We start from the raw sequence: 14,099 nt of genomic DNA on the forward strand, positions 1-14,099 counted from the left end.
GCACAAACTTAGACAAAAGTGTGGAATGGACTTCTGGATAGAATAAGAAGTGAGAACCACGTAACAGCAAAATCTTAACTTTTTCTAAAGCACATTTAAGATAGTAGCGTGTGACAAGATGTTGCACAGAAAAACATTAAATAAAAATTGAAATGGAACCATACAAGGAGATATTACAGCAGATGAAGAAATGCTGGTCAAAGAGAACTTAGTTGAAGGAGGCAGGAGAAGTCAAGAGGCAGACAGATAATAGAGGGGATTTATTATATTATGATTATTCAGTTCCAGACATGTAGTCCCACGTTTATACTACTAGGCCTAAGTAACTGGAACGTATTTGCTAAATAATCAGTTTGGGATGTAGGACCATGCATTTCACCATTGCATAGGGAGGACAACCACAAGAACCTGTCCAACATTGATAACTGCAGTTGAGATTGATAAAGGGCTTTTGAAGAACATGATGAGTTTTTGATGGGGTTGTATAGACTACATGTTGAGTCAAAGGTAGATGAGGTACGTAGAGGTAGATACAGTGGGGAGTCCAATATAACTGGCCCTACAAATTAGATGGGCCCATAATAGGGAGAAGGCTTGAAATGAGAAACTTGGCCAATTTGTTTGTACAAGTCGCAGGGAGAGGGACCACTGAGTGCACAGGCAATACAGGGATCACCATGCTTTTGGCAAATAGGTGGCATATGAGGATGGTCAAAGGCTTCCATACAGTTGGGGTGCCACTGAACGCAAGGATGGCAGCAGTTTGCAATGAGGAGCAATATCTTCCACAGGAAAGGCAGATCCCTGGATGTAAGAAGGGTACAGGAAAGGAACTAGGATTGTGGGTATTATATGCTTGTTTACCCTGCATGGATAAAAAGTAACTATAGTTAGTTTTAAGTCTATTATTGGAAAAAAATGTTAGAGTTAGTTATAAAGGAAGTAACAGCATTTGGAAATAGATAGAGTCAGCATGGCTTTACAAAGAGAAAATTATCGCTTCAATTTTCAGAATTCTTTGAGGAGGTAACCAGCAGGACAGATAAAGGAGATGCAGTGGATATAATTATAAAAAAAAGGGATTTTCAGAAGGCATTTGGTAAGGTGCCTCACATTAGGCTACTCAATAAGAGTCCATTGTGTCCGAAGTAGTACATTAGCATGGATAAAGGATTGGTTAGCATGGATAAAGGATTGGTTAATTTATAGAAGTCAGATTTGGTATAGAAGGGGCACATTCAGTATAGCAACCTCTAAAAGCTGGAGTGTCACAGGGATCAGTACTGGGGTCACAATTATTTACAAAATATATTAATGACTTGGATGAGGAAAGTGAATGGCGAGTTTGCACGTAACAGAAAAATAGATGAGAATGCAAGTCGTTAGAATGATACAGAGTCTGCAGACGGAAATAGACAAGTTAAGCAAGTGGTCAAAAATTTAGCAGATGAAATATAATGTGAGAAAATATGAGGTTATGCACTTTGTTCTGAAAAAATAGAGGAGCTGAATGTTATTTAGATGGAGAAAGACTACAAAAAGCCACAGCATAGAATAGAGTATAAAAACTAAGGAAGTATTGCTAAAACAGCTGGATTACAATGAACAGCTTTGGGTCCCCTAACTAAAAGATACAGTGGCATTGGACAGTCATAAGAAGATTCACTAGGTTCATCCTGGGTATGGAGAGACTGTCTTATGAGGAGGACTTGAGTGGTAAGGTCCTGGGGAGTGTTGCTGAACAAAGAGACCTTGAAGTGCAGGTTCATAGTTCCTTGAAAGTGGAGTCCCAGGTAGATAGGATAAGAAAGCATTTGGTTTGCTTGCCTTTATTGTTTAGTACATTGAGTAAAGGAATTGGGAGATCGTGTTGCGCTGTACAGAACATTGGTTAGGCCACTATTGGAATACTGCATTCAGTTCTGGTCTCACTGCTAGTAAGGATGTTGTGAAACTTGAAAGAGTTCAGAAAAGATTTACAAGGATGTTGCTAGGGTTGGAGGGTTTGAGCTATAGGGAGAGGCTAAATAGGCTGGGGCTTTTTTGCCAGGAGTGTCAGAGGCTGAGGGGTGACCTTATAGAGGTTTATAAAATCATGAGGGGCATGGATAGGGTAAATAAACAAGGTCTTTTCCTTGGGGTGGGGGTGTCCTAAACTAAAGGTTGAAGATGAGAGGGGAAAGATTTAAAAGGGATCTAAGGGGAAACATTTTCATGCAGAGGGTGATGCATGTATGGATTGAGCTTCAAGGGGAAGTGGTAGAGGTGGGTACAATTTCAACATTTAAAAGGCATCTGGATGCCTATATAAGTGGGAAAGGTTTAGAGGGATATGCTGTATATCTCAATGACTCTGAGGTTGGGTCTGTGCTCTTTGAAATTTAGAAGAATGAATGGTGACCTTTTGAAACATACTAGATTCATAGCAGACTTGACAGGACAGATGCAGAACAGTTGTTTCCCCTAATGTGAGAGTGTAGGAACAGAGGGCATAATCTCAGAATAAGGGGTCACACATGAAGAGAGAGATAAGGGGCAATTTCTTCTCTGAGCATTCTTAATTTGTGGAATTCTTTACCGCAGAGGTCTGTGTTCAAAGTTGGCATAGATTTTTAATCAGTAAGGGAATGAAGGGAAAAGTCGAGAAAGTGGAGCCGCGGATTCAATCAGCCCCATTGAATGGCGGAACAGATCCAGTGCCAAAATTGGACAGTTTGTCGCACTGGAGACCTGTGACCAGGTGCCGCAAGGATTCAGTGCTGGGTCCACTGCTTTTTATTACTTATATAAATGATTTGAATGTGAATGTATTGCAGATGACACCTAGATAGGTGTGTAGCGGACAGTGAAGAAGGTTACCCCAGAGTACAACGGGACCTTGATCAGATGGCCGATGGACCAAGGAGTGGTGGATGGAGTTTAATTTAGATAAGTGTGAGGTGTTGCATTTTGCAAAGGCAAATCATAGCAGGACTTGTACACTTAATGGTAGGGTCCTGGGGAGAGTTATCGAATAAAGAGACCATGGGGTGCAGGTTCATGGTTCCTTGAAAGTGGAATCGCAAGTGGAATCGCAGGTAGACAGTGCAGTGAAGAAGGTGTTTAGTAATGTTTGCCTTTATTGGCCAGTACATTGAGTATTGGAGTTGGGATGTCATGTTGTAGCTGTACAGGACATTGATTGGGCCACTTTTGGAATACTGCATTTGGTCTCCCTACAGTAGGAAAGATGTCGTTAAAATTGGAGCTCAGCAACGCCTAGTACTTGCAGGCTTCTGCCACATGACTTTGCATGTAGGGACACATATATCTATATAGGATTCATCTTCTGGCACTTAGCTTCATATCTAAGGATCACTCACTTTGCGCGTATTTGGAGGCGGCTAACCTATATGACTTGCATTGCTTTTTAGCGCATAGGAAGAGGCAGTAGTTTATGTTGGCTTGGAGTGCTGAACAGTCGGACATGTTGCTATATGGCATCATTCCATGTCACACCTTCAGCATGTAACAGCAGCTTATGTGGCAAGCATATTACGTGTGCTTCAACCAAATGGCCATGTGTGAAAATTCAAAGGGCACCAGTCCTTGTGGGGTCAAGGTTGACTATATTTAGTTAGGAGATACCCCTGCAGCCAATAAATAGGCTTGTTTGATTTGAGTTCAGGCACACAGTCAGTGCTGTAGGTCAGTTCAGGAATTACAGATACATCATTTAGGATGCCCTGGAGACATCTGTATGGGAGGACAGGCCAGACTGAATGTGATGACAGTGGATGGAAAAGCAATTAATAGTGATGCAAGAGCAGGAGAGGTTGAGAGTTGCCTTCAGTGATTCAGTAGGAAGCAAAGAGGGCAGGAGGGGTAAGTAGTTTGGGAGTGTGAGGTGGCTGAGACCCATTGAGTGAACATGATACTTGAAATAATGGGAATTGTAGTCCAGAAGCCTTGGTGAGAAGCATTTGCTGTAACAGAGTTAGTGAGTGGTGGCCTTCTGACTTGAGGTAGCAAAGAGAAGATGATGTTATTTAACCTTGCAGGGCGACGAAGATCGTAACCTTCTTCCTGTACCCGGACACTGCACTCAGCCAACTTCTGTCTGAGTCCAGGGTGTCGGTCTGGTGCTATGGCCTTCTTTTCTGGCAGGATCCAGCTTCTGCATGCACTCAGCACCTTCATACCTCAGTCACTGAAATGAGGCACTAACTTTCCTTTCTTGACCATTTCCTTGGGATAATGGTGCATAGCCACAGTATGAAGGACAGTTTGTGTTTTGCAGCACAGAAGTGCTGTGGAGCTAATGTTTAAAAATGGCACCAGCAACATGAACATTGGAAAATCATGGCAATGGTGAGCACTCCAGCTTCTCCTGTCGCACATGTGCATGAAACAGGCACCAAAGAGGCTAATTGCATCACTAATGAGACGAAGAGTGGATGTTTGTGGGAGAAAATTTAATGTGGGCCGTGGAAGACTGGCTGCCATGAATCGCCTTTGCCAAGTTGGGAAAATTCAGCCCATTTTATTTCATTTACAAGACTAATTCTACTGGGCATTTAATTTTTAAAAAATGTAATCTTAATCTGTTTAACTGGATTTTTCCACCTTTTAAACAGTTATAAACATTCTGAAAACTCTTGAGCTTTTTACCTTTAAACTGCTCATAGATATTTTGTTCTGTAACTATAATTTTAAAGATATGTAAACACACATATTACCTGTTTTTGGCTAAGTGTAAGTTGCATCGAGTTTGGTGGAGTGATTCTTGCCATGTGGCTTTATGGGTTTCCTTGCCCTATTTTATCAAACACGCTATTAAGTGAAGTTTTAATCCTTATGGCAAGTATCATGTCCAATTTCCATATTGTCTTGCCATACACTATTTCCAGGGCAACTCGCCACTCACCTGACACCCAAACTAGCTGTCATCCCTGGGGTACTGTTGGCATTTCGTAAGGCCCTGATGTACAATTTGTCAGTCTGGAGGTGCTCTGTAAGATTACTGACATCTGCCCCAAAAATGACAGAAAGCGTGAAATTATTGTCCTGCTTTGGTGGACATGGCCTTGGAGCTCCTCTTAGCTTTGATGCACAGGTGGTATTTATTCTTCCTGGATCAGCAGTGGAGAACATGATACCAGACCATGTTAGCCTGGCCTGAAGTTGCCACTGAAGTTAGCAGTCGCAGGCAAATGGAGGAATGCCCAGCACTATAGGAAGAAGGTCATTGTGCTTCTCTACTCTGCCAGCTTCTCTCCAAAACTCACCATCACTCTACCTTTGCTACTGGACCCACCTCCCACCAAGGCTCATGCTCTATCAATCCCACTTAACAACATCATCTCCACTTACCCTCGCCCACCTCAACTTGTGACACCGTTAACCCCCTGTGTGCCTAACCACTCACTTTGGAAAAATTCCCCACCTGCACCAACAGTAATAGTTTTGCCAGCCACTTTCATCTTCTGTGATATCTGTCTTTTTCTCATTCCAGGAGCAAAACAGATCATAGTAGGGCAGTAAGAGTTAAAATGTATGCTGTGCTGCCCATCATTTGGCTCCTTGCCCATTATTAGTAGTGAATCCTGACTCTGACCATACTGATATATGAGGCTGCCCTTGACTTAATGTGCCAGGATTGCCTAAGTGAAGGCTATCCCCTTTAATTGGACTGAGGTCTGCTAATAAATGTTGCAAGCTTCCTGACTTTGAGCTAAATGGCATGTCACCAGATTACTACTCTCTTGAGATATACTACTTCTGACTAAGGCAGCAGTGCACAAAAAGGCAAGGCAAGGCAGTGCAAGGCAGGAAAGCTCCAAGTGAGACAGTGCTAAGATAGCAAGCAAAAAGCCTAGGGATGCAGCCTGGTTCTGTCCATTGCTGGGTGCATGACCCTGAATGCAAAGTGTCCTTTCTACACCATTACAGTGACAGTGGTGTAGCCCAAGGTGCTTCATTAAAGTGCAGAAGTGTGCCTTGAGAGTTCAGAGGCTGGCACTTATCGAATGTCAATATCTGTGAACTACCAACTTGCCCCTGAAATTATCATTGAATGGAGGACTGGTGGTGACACTGTGCCCCAACCACAGTCTAATACCCAGACATCATACCATAATATGACTTGATGAGTAGCTCTGTGGATTTCATGTAGCTGTCTCATACCACCTGCTTGCAGTGATGGACTCTGTTGTGTGAAGTCTAGAAGAGGCCAAGCTTGAAAACCACTCTGGTGCACCTGAAGAAAAAGGAACAACTTTTGCAGACAGGACAATTGATACTTTAAAAGCGTTGCTGTTGTAAGAAACACTCAGCTAGTCAGTCAGTAACAAAAAGCAATTAAACAGATGTCTGTCAGCACAGGCCCTTTGAAGCAATACTAATTAGTAGCTATACTCTGACACAAAAAGACGGCTTGACCTGGGAATGAAAATGCCGAGAAGCCAGTGTGGGTTACTGCTATATTTGACAAGAAGGGAAAAGGCCTAAGTTGGGATTTGGCTGCAGAACAAATGAACAACATATCTTCTAAAAACTCATACTGGCAGACTGGAACTACAAGACAGGAGTAGTTGCAGGTAAAATGAGCATTGTCACAGTTGCAAATGGATGCCATCAGATGTAGCTGCAAAATTTAAAATGGGACCATAACTTTAATTTATACTGAAATCTGGAATATTGCAAATAAATTTAAACATCATGAATCCACTGAAGAACAAGTTTTACATTGGTAAAGCATTTGAAATGCAATTTAAAAATGTTGGAAAATTCGGACATATTTTACTGGTGGAAAGAGAACAAATATTTTGTCAGGGAAAATAGGCATGAATCATCTCAAGAAGAGAACAAGGCTTTAAAAAAAAAGACAGCAGACCTTCCAGACAAAGCATCAAAGGCCGTTATCTTCCACTTTGATTCCACAAACTCGGAAGATTATGCTGTAAAAATCTTTTGGCATATTTAACACAATTTACAACTTTGAAACACTTAAAAGAATTTTAAAAGCCTTATTACAAGAGCATTGCTACAGTAATGAATTTTAAAATTCTGAGCAATTTTAAAAATATGAGCTTTCTGAAGAAAGAAAATTTTAAAGCTCAGCAGTAAATCACGACAGAACAACCAGCTGTTTTGGAAGAACTTGATATAATTCAACAGTGATGCAGAATTATCAAGGATAGGCAAATAGCAAAAAAGCTACAAAAGACAGTGGCAAATTTTATAGTATTTGAAAACAAAATTGTATTCCTTATAGAAGACGACAAGTTTATAGAACATAAGATACAAAACGATATTGAAATTATTCAGATTTAAAATGCTTTCCCAGCAATAAGTTTAATCAATACATTATGAAGAAATAGAAAAAGTCAATACGTTCTAATAGGTTCAAGATCAGAGATAGTCCTAAAGAGCACAAGATTGGACCAAATGGAGAAAATGGCTAAGAGACAGCATTGTTTCAAAGATCAATGTCAAATCAGAATTGGAACAAGTTAATGCGCAATTAGGTTGTACAGCTGATGAAATTATAAATTGTCGGAAGATTAAGAAAGATTGACATTACAAAGTTTTGAAAATTAACTTAAGAACAAATGGAATTCTTGAATGAGTAAGATTTAACAGAAGAATTAATCTTCCAGAAGAAACGGCAGACAATTTCATTCATGACTTCTAAAATTAAAGGCATATTATGAGTGTCACTACAACATAAAGAATAACATTTGAGAATGTGTATCATCCGAATCAAGAAAGCTTACCCCCAGTGAAGGATTGTGTTGTGCCTTCACCATTCTGTAATGAATTCATGCAGTTCAACCACTTCATCAGAACACTACCATTGTCAGACCTATGAAAACACACAATCCATGGAAGACTTTATAGGTTTCCTGAGATTAATTGCTGAACCTGAGAAGTTTCGACCATCACAAATCATTTATATTGGAGTTTGATTTATTTCACACTATCAGCAAGGAAGAAAACAGCAATTTCACAGGGTTACAAGAAATGTTTTCCATCCCTGACAGCACTGAAAGTATCCTTAGAAGATTGTTATCAGCAAGATTTTTTTAACAAAATACAAGTACAACAGCTGAAATTAAACCATACAATCCACCTGAGCTCATTTGGTGAACTTTTACTTGAACCTGTACTGACAGCATCTTAGTCTGCTACACTCCAGGATGATACACAACAGTCAATACCACTGATGACATTCATGTGAAAGAAATTACCACACCAAATAAAAGAACAATAGTTTGATGGAACACAACTTATTCCACAGTTATTCCTGGAACTATCACTCACTGTACAATTGGCTACATTACATTTAAATGATCTTTTATAATGCTGAAAGAATTTTCCACAAAAATTACTGTCAGTATACTGTTCAATCGGGACCTCAATGCCTACGTAGTTCTTCTAAAGACAGAGCATAAAAGTAGTAGATCCATTTGATCTTCTGGTCAGTAGTGCCACTAACAGATGTTGCTCTTCATTTATCAACACTGCAGACCTATTGAGTGTATACAGTATTTTCTGTTTTGATTTCATGTTCTTTGTCGTGTATATTTCAATACTGTGTGGCTGAGCTCTTGGATCTTGCGTAATCTGGTAAGATTATTATTACATGCACACTGCAAAGAGAAGTTTAGAGATACTTACAGGGGTGGAGAACTATGGTCTTTGTCACTGAATCGCCCTTATTGGCACCTTTCCAGTTTTCACGCCAAATACTAGCTTCTTCCTAATACTAAGAACTACAGATGCTGGAGTCAGAGATAACACAGTGTGGAGCTGGAGGAACACAGATGCTGCCTGGCCTGCTGTGTTCCTCCAGCTCCACACTGTGTTATCTCTTCTTCCTAACCCTGATTCCTCTGAGTTTCTTGTAGAATGCTTCTATATTTGTTCAAAAAAAAATTGCTTGTACATTTCATTGTGGTTTTACCAGATGGTCAATATACTGGATTGTTGTGACTATAAACAAAAGTTTATTAAAGTTGTTTATTTGATGTGTCTATTTTTTCTACCAATGGACAAGCTCCCATTCAGAGTCATCTCTTGCACCTGGGTCTTGCTTTAATTATGCAAAGGCTGCATTTGTGGATACCATATGCATATGCATTATCATGCTGACCATAGGAAGTATGGAGAGATCAGTACAGCTCATCCCAAAATGGGGGTTGGGACCGCAAGTGGGTCCTGAGCTTTGAGGAGCAAGGGGGCACTGACTAAGTTGTATAAACAGCAGTGCTCCTGCTCCAACAGACCCCTTCTCTCAGGGACCACCCCCTCCAGTTCAATGTCTCAGTTCTCACTGAGGGGTTGTAAACAATTTTCAGGTCACAGTACAGCATCATAGTAGGAAAATGTTTGGGGAAACAGTGGCTGATTACTTGGTAGATTGGGCTAGATTTAGACTTTGGTAAGGGAACATCTACAATACTGTTTACTAAGCACACTGAAGAAGTGCGAACAGTAATTGGCCTACAAAAAATTCTGATTTCCCACATGTTGCCTCCAGCAGAAGAAATGCCATAATGTTCGAAATAAATCTCCTAGGCCCTTCATCTCAAAGGTTCCAGAATTGATCTTGTCTGGATCCTTGGGTGAGCCCTGCTTTTGCTGCTTTAGTCTAGATACATTTTTTGAGACCAGGCCTGACTGCTCCAATTCGCAATCCATTCTGACTAAGGGTCTGGAGTGGGAAACACTTCTTCCACCTGCGGCTCCAGGCACTGCTGGCTTTTTAAGGTTGAGCAGAAGTTTTGCCTTTGCAAAACCACAAAAATTAATACCTGTGGAACAAGCTGAATTTATGATTGTTCTGATAGACTTAAGCTCAATTTTCAAAATTTGCTAGGAACAACCACGGATTTCTGGGCAATGATATACAATCAATCTACACAATCAGTCGGCATTTGTATGCCTAGGAATGTAAGATTAAGCACTTGGTGCCTCTAAAACCAATGTTTTCATACATTGAATAAAAAACGAAAGAACTGCGGATGCTGTAAATCAGGAACAAAAACAAAGTTGCTGGAAAAGCTCAGCAGGTCTGGCAGCATCTGTGAAGCTAAAAACAGAGTTAACGTTTCGGGTCTGGTAACCCTTCCTCAGACTGCCAGACCTGCTGAGCTTTTCCAACAACTTTGTTTTGTTTTCATACATTGGCATGATATCATGAAGAGGCACAAAATCATTTCCACACATGCCTCTATCTTTTACTCATTTTTCTTTTACTTCTTCTTCAAAGTCAATCCCGGTTAAATGCAATTGCTCTGCCATTATTAAACCAGGACCTCTAAATTAGATTGTTAACATACATTTCAGTGCACTGCATTCATTTGAACTCTTGCAACTAGTCAATATTTGGATATCAATATAACTTGCATATATATTTGTTCAGCTTTTATCAGAAGACAAATTTTGATCACCACAATAACCTTTATAGAATGTGTCCAACAAAACACCACCATTTTAAAGTTTCTATTCCATTTTCAAAACTGTAGTCACCTAGTAAAAAACGGACAACCATTTTCAACACACTCTACCTGAGTTGCTATTAGATGTCTATTTTGAACTTGCTCCATTCAATGATACAACTTTGTACCTACAAAAATGTTGGTATAGTTCAATAAATTCATGGAACGAGAGAATTCATCGTGCCTGTTTTTTTTCCGTTTAATTAAGTTCACGTGTTGTTGATTCTTAAGAAATGTCAGATTTTTAAAACTTGTTATAGCCCTCTGAAAACTGGATATGAAACACATGTTTTTATGATAGTTTATATATTATGGTTTACAAAGGCAATTTAAAAAAATCTGATTTGCTTTTGGATTTCACTCCTGAGGCTTTAAAATTACTGTTAACTTATCCCAGAATAGGCACTTTATTTATTTGCAACATTGTCCTACCAAGTTCTGCTTTGATAGAGGTGTTCGCTTGTACGTTAAGTTACTTCACTGGAGTTAGACTATCACTGTGTTCACGTTCTGCACGTAGCACTGTCGTTAAGTCAACAAGCAGTTGGCTGGGAGCCAGACCTCACCGGAAGCAGCTCTCCTGCTCCCAAACTGTTCATGATTATTTTGCAAAATATATGAAGCAAGTTACATCTATTGATAATTATATTCCAACATTATAAGTACATTGATGTAATGCTTTTAGATATCTTCATTTTTTGTTCAATTTACCAGTTGTAGTTTTATCTGATCTTTAACTGAGAAACTCTCAGCTGTTCATAGGCTGAAAAAGATCCCTCTATCTAATGCTGATTGCATCTCATTCTTGAGTTGGTGATGTTTATTACTTTTAGGAAGTTTAGTTTCTCTGATCAAGTGGGGTTTGTAGTGGAAAGCTGCCGTGTTTGTTTATAGATTTTACTCTTGATTTGTCTTGGTTTATGAATCACATGATTTGTGAAAGGAGATAGTGATTAAACTTCAAAATACAATATCTACATCTGTCACCCAATTTTAGTTGTTCTCATCCTTTTCTTGCAAATGTCCGTGTTTGAATATCCTATTTTGAAGGTGTTGACTTCTTTCTGAGATGCAGAAAATGAGGTGCGATCTCATTTTTGAGATGCAGATTCACAGGTGTCTTCCAGTAACTCACTCAAGTCGATCATCAATGAAATTTGACATTAAGTATCAGTAGGCTATTCAATTAAGAAGGCAGTGCAACAAATCTCAATTTTATCCTAACTTGACATCCACATGCATCTTCCAGCATGAATCTTTGAATAGTTATTGGATGTGGAATCCTTGCCTGATATACCATTTCTTAACCCAGGATGCAGAAGCAACTAGGTCACAGAATCACCGAAAGGTTACGGCGAGAAGAAGGTAATTTGGCCTATAGAATCTCTATTCACTCTATGAAGAATCAAGTTACCTATACCGCTGCCTTTTCCTGTGTAGTCCTACAATGGTTCCTTTTCAGATAATAATCCAATCTTCTTTTTAATGTCTCAGCTGAGATTCCTCCACACTCTAAAGCAGTGCATTCCAGCCTCTCACCAGTTACAGCATTAAAAGATTTTCCTCATGTCAACATTGCTTATTTTGTCAAAGTCTTTGTCCTTTTTTTTTCTCGAACTTTCCACCAATGAAAGTAGTTTTCCCAATATGCTATGTCTAGACTTATCATGATTTGAGTACCTTCTCTCAACCTTCTGTTTTCCATTTTCTTTATCTTTTCTGTGTAACTGATATTATTTATCCCTGGAGCCATTCTTGTGATTTTGTTTTCTGCACATTCTCTATTGCTTCCCTTTTCTATAGTGTGGCGATCACAACTGGACACAATCATCAGTTGAGACTAAACCAGTGTTTCATACAATTTTTAATATAACTTCCTTATTTCTCTCAATGCCCTTCTGATTTACGTATTAACCATTCTTTCAATTTGACCTTCAATAGTTTATGCACATGGATAGCTAGGACATCTGTTCCTGCACCTCATTTACAAATACATGCAAGCTTTCCTTAATAGCATTTGTCCCTGTGACTACTCATTTTGTTACAAATTATCATTTCTAGAAACTTGCTCAGTACCGAGGTTAAACTTTTTCTAGCCTCAGGTTGCTGGGCTTATTTTGATCAAGGATGTAACATTTACAATTCTTCACTTTGGATTTTCTTCCCCAGAGCACTGTGGAAGCTCAGACTTTGGATGTGTTTAAAGTAGAGATTGTAATCAGAAATCTATCAATGGTGTAAAGGGTTTGGGTGGTATTGTGGGTAAAAAGCATTGAAGCTTTTAATCAGCCATGCTTGTATCAAATGCAGAGCAGAATGATGGACTGAATGGCCTACTCCTGTTGCTTTGTACCTCTTGCACCATCCTTGAATCTAAGGAAGACTGGAAAGTTATGGCCAGTGCCTCTGCAATTTCCACATTCACTTTTTTCAGTATTCTTGAGTATGTCCCCTTGGTCCTGCTGTCTTAGCAAATTTAAGTGCAGAGATTCTATCCAATACTTCCTTATTGAGTTGAGACTAGTTGACTCAGCACAGATCAGGAATACTCCAATCAATTTGTTTTAAAATTATAAAACTTTAGTTTTCCATTCCAGTTCCCGATTCAGAAATGAATGATCCATTAATTAACTGGGAGTCAGAAGCTGTGGGAGATCAGTCACAGTAGCTGCTGTGAATGGAAAGATATGTATTTAACTTTTTAAGAAATTGGCAACATGTGTTCTTGTTCTTTGTGTTCTTGTTATTTCAAAAAGAAAGTGTAAATCCAAAAGTGCACAGCGTCTTCTCTGGCAGTTCAATTAAAAAAAACAAATATGTGTAAAGGTGAGCTTTTAAATCACTGCGAAATACAGCAATATATGTGTAAATAACCATAAGACTGAAATCATTATTGCACTTCAGCACTCCCAGCCTGACTATTTTTCCAAATCAATGGTAAACTGAATAGTTACAGAAATTGATTTTCATTGTTTTAATTGTGCTTTAGATAATTGGCCTTAAACTTACTGAAAGTAAGCAGCTGTGATAATTAGAAGAGAGACAGAGGGGTGGGGGCGGAATATTGGCATGTTGATGAATAGTGAGAAGTAGTAGTCAAGACCTCCTAAAGAATAAGGGGCCCTATTTGCTGTGCCCTGGATACCGTTGGAGGGGCCTTAATCAGTACGGTGTACCTCTTACATAAAATGGAATGTGGCATATATACCAGTCAATGCCTACATATTTTGTGCAAGCAAGCAATCTGTGTGCGACTGATATTTGATTATATAGAATTAATAAAACCTATCAACATAAATAAATGCGATAGCATCAGACATTTTAATAGATATAATTAGCATTGATTGTTTAAAATTGCTGCAGAACTAGTGACATAATAAATTTAACATTTTGTTTCAAATTTTAATCAAGAAATTCAAAGTAACATAAAGCACCATTTTAAACTGTTATTTGTGTGGATGTACTGTTCCATCAAATCAATCTTCAGTCTTAGTTTTGGTGCTAAAAATGATCTCTGTTTAGTGGTGAAGGGTCTAGGCCCGAAACGTCAGCCTCTCTGCTCCTATGATGCTGCTTGGCCTGCTGTGTTCATCCAGCCCTGCACCTTGTTGTCTC

At 39.3% G+C, this 14,099-nt stretch overlaps 1 protein-coding gene across 3 annotated transcripts in view; it reads left to right on the forward strand.

The window, feature by feature from the left end:
- egln3 (egl-9 family hypoxia-inducible factor 3) overlaps positions 1-14,099 on the forward strand; it is a 39,635-nt gene that overhangs the window by 6,223 nt on the left and 19,313 nt on the right. The gene's annotated exons all lie outside the window — the stretch shown is intronic.

Source organism: Rhincodon typus, chromosome 8, assembly GCF_021869965.1.
Source record: "Rhincodon typus isolate 14 chromosome 8, sRhiTyp1.1, whole genome shotgun sequence".
Classification (NCBI taxonomy): domain Eukaryota; kingdom Metazoa; phylum Chordata; class Chondrichthyes; order Orectolobiformes; family Rhincodontidae; genus Rhincodon; species Rhincodon typus.